At 48.1% G+C, this 11,583-nt stretch overlaps 1 non-coding gene across 1 annotated transcript; it reads right to left on the bottom strand.

Annotated features, from left to right (window-relative positions):
• Window positions 1-8,377: 8,377 nt before the first annotated feature.
• On the bottom strand, window positions 8,378-8,450 carry TRNAK-CUU (transfer RNA lysine (anticodon CUU)). Its single transcript has one exon. It is a non-coding gene; the product is annotated as a tRNA-Lys (tRNA).
• Between the last annotated feature and the right edge of the window lie 3,133 nt (window positions 8,451-11,583).

The following is an 11,583-nucleotide window of genomic DNA, read 5'->3' as shown; positions in this document are numbered from 1 at the left end:
TCAAACTCTACATGTCTAAAACTGAACTTGCCATCTTGGAACCTGCCCTCAGATCTGGCTTCTTCTCTGTCCCTGTCTTAGTGGAAGGTACCACCATGCACCCCCTCGGGGTCATCCTCCCTGTTTCCTTCCACCAATTTCCACTCAATCAAGTCTTATCACTGCCTCGTAATGTCTCACACATGTGGCCACCTTCTCTGGGCTAACCCCAGTCCAGTCCATACCACCTCTTATCTCCTCACGGGTCTGCCTGCCCCCAGTCTTACAGGTCTGATCTGATACTGCCTTGCTTAGAGCTCTTCAATGGTCCCATTGCTGTCTGGATGAAGTCCAGCTTTTTTTTTTTTTTTTTTTTTTGCATGGCTAGCTGCTCCTGCCTTATCTCTCACCACCCCATCCCTGATATGATCTGAGCCCTCTTGATATTCTTCCTGCTGACCCATAACACCCCCTGACCTCCTTTCAACTGCCCAAATTCAATGTCACTGCCTTCAGGAAGTCTTCCCCAATGTCCTTCTAGGCACTCCTACAGACCCTGGTATCCCCGCTACAGCAGTTCTCACTGTGGACTGTAACCACCTGTTTGCTGATCTGGGCCTCCGGCCTACCTATTTATTTATCCAGAACTTCCTATGTACCGGTCACAATGCCAAGGACTATACAAGTAATAGTTAACTCAATACTCCCAACAACCCAGTGAGGCAGGTAACATTATTCTTGCTGTCTCTGTGTTACAGGTGGGAAAGCTAAAGCTTAGAGAGGTTAATTGGTATAAAATCAGAATGAACAAGTAATATAACCAAGATTCCAACCCAACCCAGGTCTGCATGAGTTTATTTTTTGTTTTGTTTTATTATTAATCACCAAACTATGTTACCTAACTTGAAAACATTGCCTCTTGGGGGTGCTTGGGTGGCTCAGTCGATTAAGCGCCCGACTCTTGGTTTTGACTCAGGTCATGATCTCATGGTTGGTGAGATGGAGCCCTACATGGGGCTCCATGCCGACAGCATGGAGCCTGCTTGGGTTGGTCTCTCTCCCTCTCTCTCTGTCCCTCCCATGCTCATGCGCTCTCTCGCGCTATCTCAAAATAAATAAAACTTAAAAATATACGACAGAATACTGTCGTAATATCTTTCAGGCTAACAAATTCCTTCCTGTTTTGTGAAGCAACTACTTCAAATGTCAAACCCTCTATCAGATACTCAAACTGAGAGACACGTGCTACTATGGTGGCCCCCTTTCTGAAGCATAAGTTTTATTTCAAGACTTTGGGGAGAAAACGAAATAACAAACATTAGGTAAATTACAGTATTTGGGGGGAAATAAGACAAACCCAGGGCTGTGTCAGCATAAATTACACAATTTGGGGGAATTTCCAGAGAAAACATGTGCCTTCAAGGAAATTTCCAGTTGCTTCAAGTTGTTTACCAGACCACCCTGACATAAACACTCACTTTACTAGGACTATTCAGGGGAAGCGTTTGAGGCACACTCCTTATGAAGTAGCTGTCTCAAGGTTCCTGGACCAGCCTGTGCAAATCTGACTCTCCGGAATTTACTCGTTCACTCAACATTCATCAAGCAATTCTAGGTGTATTCCTGAGTGGAAAATGAGGAATGGGGAAGCTGTGGCTACAATGATGGGCAAGATATGGAGCAGTTCTCAAGGAACTTGTACTCAAATAATCAGAAGATGCAACTTGTAAAGGCCCTTGAAGAGGTGCTCTGAGGGGCGCCTGGGTGGCTCAGTCGGTTGAGCGCCCGACTTCGGCTCAGGTCATGATCTCACAGCTCGTGAGTTCGAGCCCCGCGTCGGGCTCTGTGCTGACAGCTCAGAGCCTGGAGACTGCTTCGGATTCTGCGTCTCCCTCTCTCTCTGCCCCTTCCCTGCTCATGCTCTGTCTGTCTCTCAAAAATGAATAAACATTAAAAAAAAAAAAAAAGAGGTGCTCTGAGAATTAGGGGTGGGGGAGGGGAAAAGAGAGACTTTCCACGTGTGGCTCAGGGAAGCTGGGGAGGCTTCAGAGAAGAAAGGGCACCTGAGCTGAGCCCCGAAGGATCTGAGGGAGCTGGGGACAGAATGAGCAAAGACAGGGAAGGAAGACAATACAGAAAAACCACTCCCATCAGCACAGACACTTGCCTCAACAGCTCACATGATAAAACGTTTCCTCTTGACTTCTCCCCCCAGCCACTGCCCCATTTCTCTGCTCCCCTTTGCAGCTGAAGTGATTGAAAGTCACTGCTGTATTCACCGTACCCAATTCCTCTCCTCCAATATTTTTCTTTCCGGTAAAATAACTTCGATCGATTTCGGGTCGCAGGCAAATTGCATCTATCAACGGGAGAACCCAGGATATTGCTGGGATTGAGTGGTGGGGAGGGTGAGAGACGAGCTCAGGGAGGCCCAGAAGCATGCGCCGCGGAGCCACAGGGGACAGAGGTAGGAGTTCTGGAAAGAGGCCTGAACTTCAATATTCTCTTACGTTCCCTCTGATCAGAATCTTGCCCCCACCAGCCACTGCAGCTGCTCTCATCAAGGTCACTGCTACACCCCTTATATTGCTGAGCCCAGTGGTCAATGCTCAGTTCTCACCCTGCGTGGCCTCCAGCAGCTTCCTTGTGCCTTCTTACGCTACTTTCTTCCTTTGGCCTTCAGGACACCACACTGTCTTGATTTTCTTCCTCCCTCACTGGTGACTTCTTCTTGATCTCCTGTGTATGTCAGTTCTTCCTGTTCTTTCTGGTTTCTTAACACTGAGGACCCTGGTCCTTGGTCACCTCCTCTCCTATGTGTGCTTAGGCCCTTGATGATCCCACCTCGTCCCATGACTTTAAATACCATTCAGATCCTGATGATTCCCAAACTTGTAACGCCAGCCTGGGCCTCTCTCCTGAACTTCAGCCTCTTCTATCCATCTGCCTCCTTGAAGATCCTGGAAGTCAGCTGGGGCATCTTGAACTTAACGTATCTAAAGCTGAACTTTAGATTTCCCCCCCCAAACCTCCTTCCCCACATCGAGACATCTGTTGGATCTATACCCGAAATCGATTCCAAATCCACCACTCCTCATCACTTCACTGCTACCAGCCTGATTTAAGCCATATCATCTCGTGCCTGGATTACTTCAGGAACCTTCTGATTGGTCTCTCAGCTTCCACCCTTGCTCCTCTATAGTCTACCCTCAACAGAGAAACAAGTGATCCTTTAAAATATCATGTCAGAATACAAAATGTCATGTAATTTCACTGCTTAAAACCCTCTAATGGCTCCCCATTTCACTCAGACTAAAAGCCAAGTTTCCACATGGCCTGCAAGTCCCTGTATAAGCCTGTCTCACTCTGACTCCATCTACCCTTACTCTTCCCCTTGTTCTCCACCTCTGTTCCAGGCACACTGACTTCCTTGTTCTTTGAATATACTAGGCACACTCTTGCCACAGGACCTTTGCACTGGCTGCGCCCCCTGCCTAGAGTGCTCTTTCCACAGATGTGCACGTGGTCAACTCCTTCACTTTTTTCCAGTCTTAGCTCAACTGTCACCACCTTGATGATGCTTATCCTGATCATCTCATCTAAAACTGCAACCACCGGTCTCTTGCCATACTCTCCGTCACCCTTACCCTGCTCTATTTTTTCCTATTTAGCATTTACGCCTTGTAACATGCTTGCTTTTCTTATTTGTCTTATTTTTTTATTGTTTGCTCCCTCCATTAGAATATAAGTTCTCTGAAAGGGGGGACTTCCTTTCCTTATTAGGGCTTGGTTATGTACCCAGGCTTTGGAACCAGACTGCCTGGGTTTGAATCCTGCCTTTGCTATCTACCTTGGGTAAATTGTTTAATCTCTGTGGGCCTCAGTTTCCTGAGGATTAGAATCCAGGTTTATCTAATGTCAAAATCCCTGTTTCTTCTACTGCTCTACAATCTACCTTCTGAAGATTCGAGGCTGAGCTCCAGGGAGTAGAGAATTCACATCGCATGTCGTGGGATGGGATGAGACCAAAGACCAGAAGTGAAAATGAGGATTGCCGAGGGAAAATGGATGCAAAAGGGACTCCCCCCCGCCCCCCGCCTCAAGATCAAGTCTGCACTGTTTTGCAAGACCACAAGCCCCTTCCCCTCTAGCCACATCTGCTTCTTCAATCCTCTCTTTCAGGAGAAGAAAACTGACCTCTGCCCAATTCCTAAGGCCAGCAGACCGCCACCTCTCTGCTCACGCTCTGGCTGTTACTTTTCCCTGCACTATTCTTTGCCTGGCCATTTCCTCTTCATCCTCATGACCCAGATGTCACAGATATCACTGCCTTAGGAAACCTTCCCTGAGGCTGTGAGATGGTTTGGTGCCCTTCCCATAGGCTCCCGAGCTTTCTCATTACGTTTCATGTTTCCTTGTTTTCCTCTCACTTCCCGCGTGTGCACGTGTGTGTGTGTGTGTGTGTGTGTGTGGACCCACTCCCACCCTTTGCCAGACTGTGAGCTCCATGAGCCTGTGGTTTCAAGTTGTGCAAGATCTTTCTTACCCAGGAGTCCCACGAGAGACTGGAAAGCACTCAAGAGTCAAGAGCAGCTGCTCTCCAGGGCCAAATGGTCTTCATTTACGTATCCTCAGTTTGAGCTGCCAGTAGAGACTAATCTTAGACTCTCAACACGTAAACTCCCTTGGGAGAGAGAGAGTTGGGGAGCCCCAGTCTGGATCAGAAGCTCACAAGACTCCATGTTGTACAACCCCAGGGTTGTGAATTGTAGTCTACATCATGGCGCCCCTTAGAGTGGGGCAGTATACAGCCTGCACAGCTGGAAAGCTGGATAAAGTAGCCCCGGATGCCCGTTAGGGTGAGCCAGGCTGCCTGCGAGCTGTGGGGGCCCACCAACACCCACAGAGTCCAAGCATAGCTGCAGGAACCTATCCCTGTGCACCCAGGGGCAATTTTCAGAGAAGGGTATGGACTAACCACACATACAAAAGTCTGTAGTTGTCATTAGAGTCCCAAAGGGTCCCCACAAAACCCACAAAAGGTTGAAAGCTCCTAAAGAAATATTTTGTGAGCACGTAAAAATATTCATATTAGAAGCGTATGTGTGGGAATTCATCTGCACAGTCGATCACCGCCACTGTGCCTGAGAAGGAGTCTTGGGATGGGGCGGGTCTCCCACGACATGAACTGATAATGAAAATAGTGATAACGTGGGGCACCTGGGTGGCTCAGTTGGTTAAGCGTCCGACTTCAGCTCAGGTCACGATCTCGCGGTCCGTGAGTTCGAGCCCCACGTCGGGCTCTGGGCTGATGGCTCAGAGCCTGGAGCCTGCTTCCGATTCTGTGTCTCCCTCTCTCTCTGCCCCTCCCCCGTTCATGCTCTGTCTCTCTCTGTCCCCAAAAAAATAAATACACGTTAAAAAAAATTTTTTTTTAAAAAGAAAATAGTGATAACGAGGTTTAGACTTGCTTCGTATAGGTAATGAGTTAAGTCTGTTACATACGTGCCATAACCCATAGAACACTCTCAAAAGTAGGTTCTATTATTATCCCCATTTTACAGAGTAGGAAATAAAACCGAGAGAAGTGAGGGACTTACCTGGGACGAGGAGACAAACACAAGCAATCTGGCTGTGAACCTGGGCGTCAGTCTTCCATGGCCTAGTTGAAAGCAGATCCAAGGCAGGGGGGCGGGGGTTTGTGCCGAGAAGTTCAAGTTTGACTTTGCCGAGTTCCTCATTAGAAGGGGAGGATGTCCAGGGGTCCAGGGCCCTCCAACAGTGTGCCCCTGCTCCAGCCAGGAAAGGCCCTCCTTTCGCCGAAGCCCTTCCAGGCACCCCCAAGTGAAAGCTGTCACCATGGTCTAAAGTCCTCTCCAGCCTGGTGGGTACAAGCTTTGGAGACAGGCCTGGGCTTCAGTGCTGGCTGTACTCCTTATTCATTCCGGCGAGCCTCAGTTTCCCCACATGGAAAATGGAGATAATAAGGCCTATGTCATGGGGCTGTTGTGAGGATTAAAGGGAGCATGTTCGTGAAGTACGCACTGTAAGCACTCAGAAAATGGTGACGGATGTTATTGTCTTTGGTTGAAAAAAAGAAGACAGTTTTCTGCAGTCTTCTGAAGGTTTATCCCATAGCTCTGGAGGTCAGAAGCCTCAAATGGGTCTCACTGGGCTAAAATCAAGGTGTCGGCAAGACTGGGTTCCTTCTGGAGGCTCTGGTCATTGGATGCCCTGCCTTTCCAGCTTCTAGAGGCCACCCGCATTCCTGGCTCGTGGCCCCTTCCTCCGTCCCCAGAGGCAGCAGTGCAACATCTTGAAATCTCTCACTCACTCTGGCTCTGACTTTCCTCCTTCTGTCACTTATTAGGACCCTGTGATTATACTGGGCCCACCTGGATAATCCAGAGCAAGCTCCCCATCTCAAGGTCAGCTGATTATCAGCCTCAATTCGGCCTGCAATCTTCATTTCCCCCTGCCATGTAACATAACACAATCACAGGCTCTGGGGACTAGAACATGGACATCTTCGGGGACCATTATTTTGCCTGCTACAGTGGGTGAGCAGGAAAATACTGCGAAACACTGGAACTTTGCACTGAGCGTACCTCTGTTCAAAAACCTACCACGGCCCCCCACTGCCTCCAGGATAAGGGCCAGGCCCTTCAGCCTTGCCTGCAAAGCTTTTCATGAACTGACCTCTATCCCACTTACGAACAGGCACTCTCTGGCCTCCGTGCCTCTGCTCTGCCTGAAAGGCTTTTTCTTCCATTTATTTATTTATTTAAAAATTTTTTTCGGGGCGCCTGGGTGGCGCAGTCGGTTAAGCGTCCGACTTCAGCCAGGTCACGATCTCACAGTCCGGGAGTTCGAGCCCCGCGTCGGGCTCTGGGCTGTTGGCTCAGAGCCTGGAGCCTGTTTCCGATTCTGTGTCTCCCTCTCTCTCTGCCCCACCCCCGTTCATGCTCTGTCTCTCTCTGTCCCAAAAATAAATAAACGTTGAAAAAAAAAAAAAATTTAAAAAAAAAAAATTTTTTTTTCAATGTTTCTTCATTTTTGAGAGAAAAAGCACGAGTGGGGGAGGGACAGAGAGAGAGAGAAGGAGACACAGAATCCGAAGCAGGCTCCAGGCTCTGAGCTGTCACCGCAAAGCCCGACACAGGCGGGGCTTAGACCCACGAACCGTGAGATCATGACCGGAGCCGAAGTCGGACGCTTAACTGATTGAGCCGCCCAGGTGCCCCGTTTCTTCCATTTATAATCTTTAAAGTCCTTCCATTCGTCGTGGCCAGGCTCAAATGTCATCTCTTTCATGAAACCTTTTCAGAAGCCCCAGAACTCTCTCCCTCCCCCTGGCTCTATCCTAAAATGTCTTGACCGGAGTTATTTGGCTTGTCCCACTCCGGTTGGTCCCCATCTGACTGCGGGCAGGTGAGGCTCAGGGACCACTATAGCAATGGTCTGTGGGTCTCACACTTGAGATTCACACAGAATCACCTGGAGGGCTTGCTAAGACACAGGCTGCTGGGTCCAACATCCACGGTTTTGGATTCAGTAGTTCTGCGTGGAGCCTGGTAATCTGCATTTCTAACAAGTGCCCAGGTGATCCTGCTGCAGCCGGTCTGGGGAACACTCTTTGAGGACCACAGGCACAGCAGTCGAGGTGCTGGCGTGAGGCTAGACTTGGACTCAGATCTCAGCTCTGCCTCTCACTGTGTGACTTTAGATACATCCCCTGCCCTCTCTGAGCTGCTTTCTCATCTCTAAAAGGATTCATTCTTCCCACCTCCTGCCCCACTGGGTTGAAGTAAAGAGGACCAGGCTTAGGACAGCACCAGGCGCCCTGCTGGTGCTGCTCAATGGCCTAGAGCTCTACCTCTGCCAATTGCCCTCTCCCTGTGTTTTGACTTCCTAGTGGCTGCTCAATAGAAACTTGGGTATTAGTTTCAGGGAAAACTGCTGACTTGAATTCTGATGCAAAATGCTGGCAAACTGAGAAGAGCTAAAACAGCCAAGCTGGGTATGTCTGGTCAGCGGAATGCTAATTACCTTCACACCGCGAGCATTTTCCCTCTGCGCCTCAGGATCATGTGTATCGTCGCAACGGACAGCAGATCAGCTGTTGCAAGTTTATGGTCATTTATCCAGCAAGTGTTTCCCCAGCACCTCTAAGGAGCCTGCCTGGGGGTGACTGGCTTGTCTCAGGGGGATGCACTGCCCGGGGAAGAAGACTCCTTGTGGCCAGGACACTGCCTTCCAGCTTCCCCTCAGGACCTGTTCCCTTAGAACACCAAACACACACACACACACACACACACACACACACACACACCCCATGCTTCCTTTGCTGCTCCTGGAGCAAGGTGGGTTTTTGTTTTGTTTTTTTAAGTAGGCTCCATGCTCAACATGGGGTTTGAACTCACGACCCTGAGATCAAGAGTCTCATGCTCTACCAACTGAGCCAGCCAGGCACTCCATGGAGCAAGGTGTCTTTTCACAACTTACATTTGCAGGACACAAGTCACGTTCTTCATGGGCAAAAGGCTGTGTCTTTGCTTTACAAGCATCTAGCATTGTACACAGAAAGGAAACATCCAAGGTTAGAATGGAACCCCCATAATGACCGTTAGGAGGCTGGGTCACCAGGTGGTTAAGACCATGAGCCTAGGAGCTTGGCTGACCCTATTCCAGCCCCATGCCATCACCAGGGCTGGGATTAGGGTGAAGCAGATGAGGGGCCCCTCTTCCTCCCCCTAAACTGCCTCACCCATCACAGCCTGTCCACCACTTCTGGCTGTGTGACCTCAGGCAAGTAACTTCACCTCTCTGAGCCGCACTGGGGATAATACCTATTCTATAAGGTTTTATGGAGATTAAATAAAACTTGGTTCCTACTGGTCTCAAAAAAGGGTAATACTTTTCCTAAATTTGGCATTTGGCAGAATGGCCACCAGAGGGCAGTGGTCCCCATGTTGGAAATAAAATAACCTGCCTGGTGATTAGTGATCCCTTTGAAGGAACACACACACACACACACACGCACACGCACACAAACACGCACACGTGTTCGCGCGCATGCGTGTGAGTGCATGCACCAGGAGAGATGTGTGCTTTGATTGGGTCAACGCAGCCCCACTGGCCAGCAGATACACTGGGCATCCTGCTGGTCACCCGTGGCTGTGGTCACTTGAAGATTGACATAAGACCCACACCAGTGAATTAAGATTTACTAGGACACTGCATTCTACTCCCCTAGGATTAATGGAAGGATCGAGAGGCAAACAAAATGTACGAATATACATAACAAAATAGTATTGTCACACTGCTGAGCCTTGTTAGAAATTCTCCTTTAGAATCCCCAGGGAGGTCTGGTCTTCTCTCTTTGCTGTAATCTAGAACCCTTCAGGTGCCCCAAGAGCTGTGCTGCAGACACACCTGCCAGGCCGTGGGCATCCATGGAAAGCAGAAGCCAATTCTTGACAAGAAACAGTAGTTAGGATCCCACCCTGGCACAGGGTAGATGCTCAGTAAATGTCTGATAAATAAATGACCCTCGTCTAAGGACAGCACAGGAGTCGACTGCATTGGGTTGGGGGCAGTCAGATCCTGGCTTTTTTCTCCCTCTTGTCTTATTGCTTTGTCCCGGTTCACCAGGAAGATGTTGATTTGTAACAGTGATAGTAGGTATCTTGTTTCTAAGGCTTTACCATTAAATATGATATTCGCTATAATATAGTAACTCCTGGGTCTTGTCATGTATCAGGTTTTTAATAATCATAAATGAGTGTTGAATTTTTCAAGTGCTTTTCTCATATCTGTGGAGATGGTTACATGGTTTTTTTCCTTTAATTGGTTAATGTAGTAATGTAGAGGAGCATATACATTGCTCTCTTTCCTTTTTTGCGGGCAGGCATTTACGTTACGCACTCGTATCAAAACAGTAACCAGTACTTAATAGGCACCCAAATATTTGCTGAGTGAATAAACGAGGAACAACAGATTCTTGGGGAAACCTCCCTAATGTAGCATTTCTTAATTTTTTATTATTTGAGAGAGAGAGAGAGAGAGAGAGAGAGAGAGAATCCCAAGCAGGCTCCACATTTAACATAGAGACTGATGTGGGGCTTGATAGCATGACCCTGGGATCATGCCCTAAGCCGAAATCAAGAATCAGACACTCAACCAACTGAGCCACTCAGGTGCCCCCAAAAGTAGCATTTCTTTTTTTTTTTTTTAATGTGTGTTTATTTTTGAGAGAGGGTCAGGGGGAAGGGGCAGAGAGAGAGGGAGCCACAGAATCTGAAGCAGCCTCCAGGCTCTGAGCTGTCGGCACAGAGCCTGACAGGGGCTCGAGAACTCAGGAACCCTGAGTCATGACCTGAGCCAAAGTTGGACACCTAACCAACTGAGCCACCCAGGCACCCCAGTAGCATTTCTATCTTGCATTCTGCACATGAGAACGGCTTGGAGGTTTGCAGCAAATGTGCAGATAATGTGTTTGCACTCCTGGGATCAGTCTAACTCGGCTATTATTCTTTTTTAAAGGCTCTATTTAATTGGCTAATTTTTGTTTAGGATTTGTGTCTCTATGTTTAAAAGAATTCCCCCTGCAATTTTCTTTTCTTGTATCGTCCTTTTCTGGTTTGGAGATCTAGGTTATCCTACCTATAAAAAAAAAAAATTGGATGACTTCCCTTTGTCTTGTTCTCTGAAATATGTACAGGTTCAAGATCAGGGTTCAATACAACTTGCCTGTATGGGCGCCTAGGTGGCTCAGTCGGTTAAGCATGTGACTCTTGGTTTTGGCTCAGGTCATGGTTCAGGAGTTTGAGTCCCACATCGGGCTCCATGCTGACAGTGCTCTCTCTCCCTCTCTCTCTGCCCCTCCCCCACTCACTCTGTCTCTCTCAGAATAATTAATGAATGAATTAATTTAAAAACTCTAAAAATGAAAAAAAAAAACCTACCTATAAATCCATCTGGCTCTGGCATCCGTTTGGAGTCAGAAGCTCTTGAACATCAATCCAAGTTAGTTAATGATTTCTATTTCTTTTTGAGTCAATTTGGGTAAATTTATTATTTTCTAGAAACTTCTCCCTTTCACATACATTTTCAGCCTTGCCTCTCATTGGTTGCATTACCTGGAAACTCTTTATTTTTTTTTAAACAACTTTATTGAGGTATAGTTTACATAATATAAAATTCACCTGAGGTGCCTGGGTCACTCAGTCGGTTAAATGTCCAATTCTTGATTTTGGCTCAGTTCATGATCTCGTGGTTAAGAGACTGAGCCCTGTATCAGGCTCCATGCTGGGCATGAAGACTGTTTAAGATTCTGTCAACCTCGGGGCGCCTGGGTGGCGTAGTCGGTTAAGCGTCCGACTTCAGCCAGGTCACGATCTCGCGGTCCGTGAGTTCGAGCCCCGCGTCGGGCTCTGGGCTGATGGCTCAGAGCCTGGAGCCTGCTTCCTGATTCTGTGTCTCCCTCTCTCTCTGCCCCTCCCCCGTTCATGCTCTGTCTCTCTCTGTCCCAAAAATAAATAAGCGTTGAAAAAAAAAAAAAGATTCTGTCAACCTCTGTCTCTTCCCTGCTCGGGCTCGCGC

Source organism: Prionailurus viverrinus, chromosome C1 (assembly GCF_022837055.1).
Source record: "Prionailurus viverrinus isolate Anna chromosome C1, UM_Priviv_1.0, whole genome shotgun sequence".
Lineage (NCBI taxonomy): Eukaryota > Metazoa > Chordata > Mammalia > Carnivora > Felidae > Prionailurus > Prionailurus viverrinus.
This window is presented reverse-complemented; position numbering and strand designations above follow the sequence as displayed.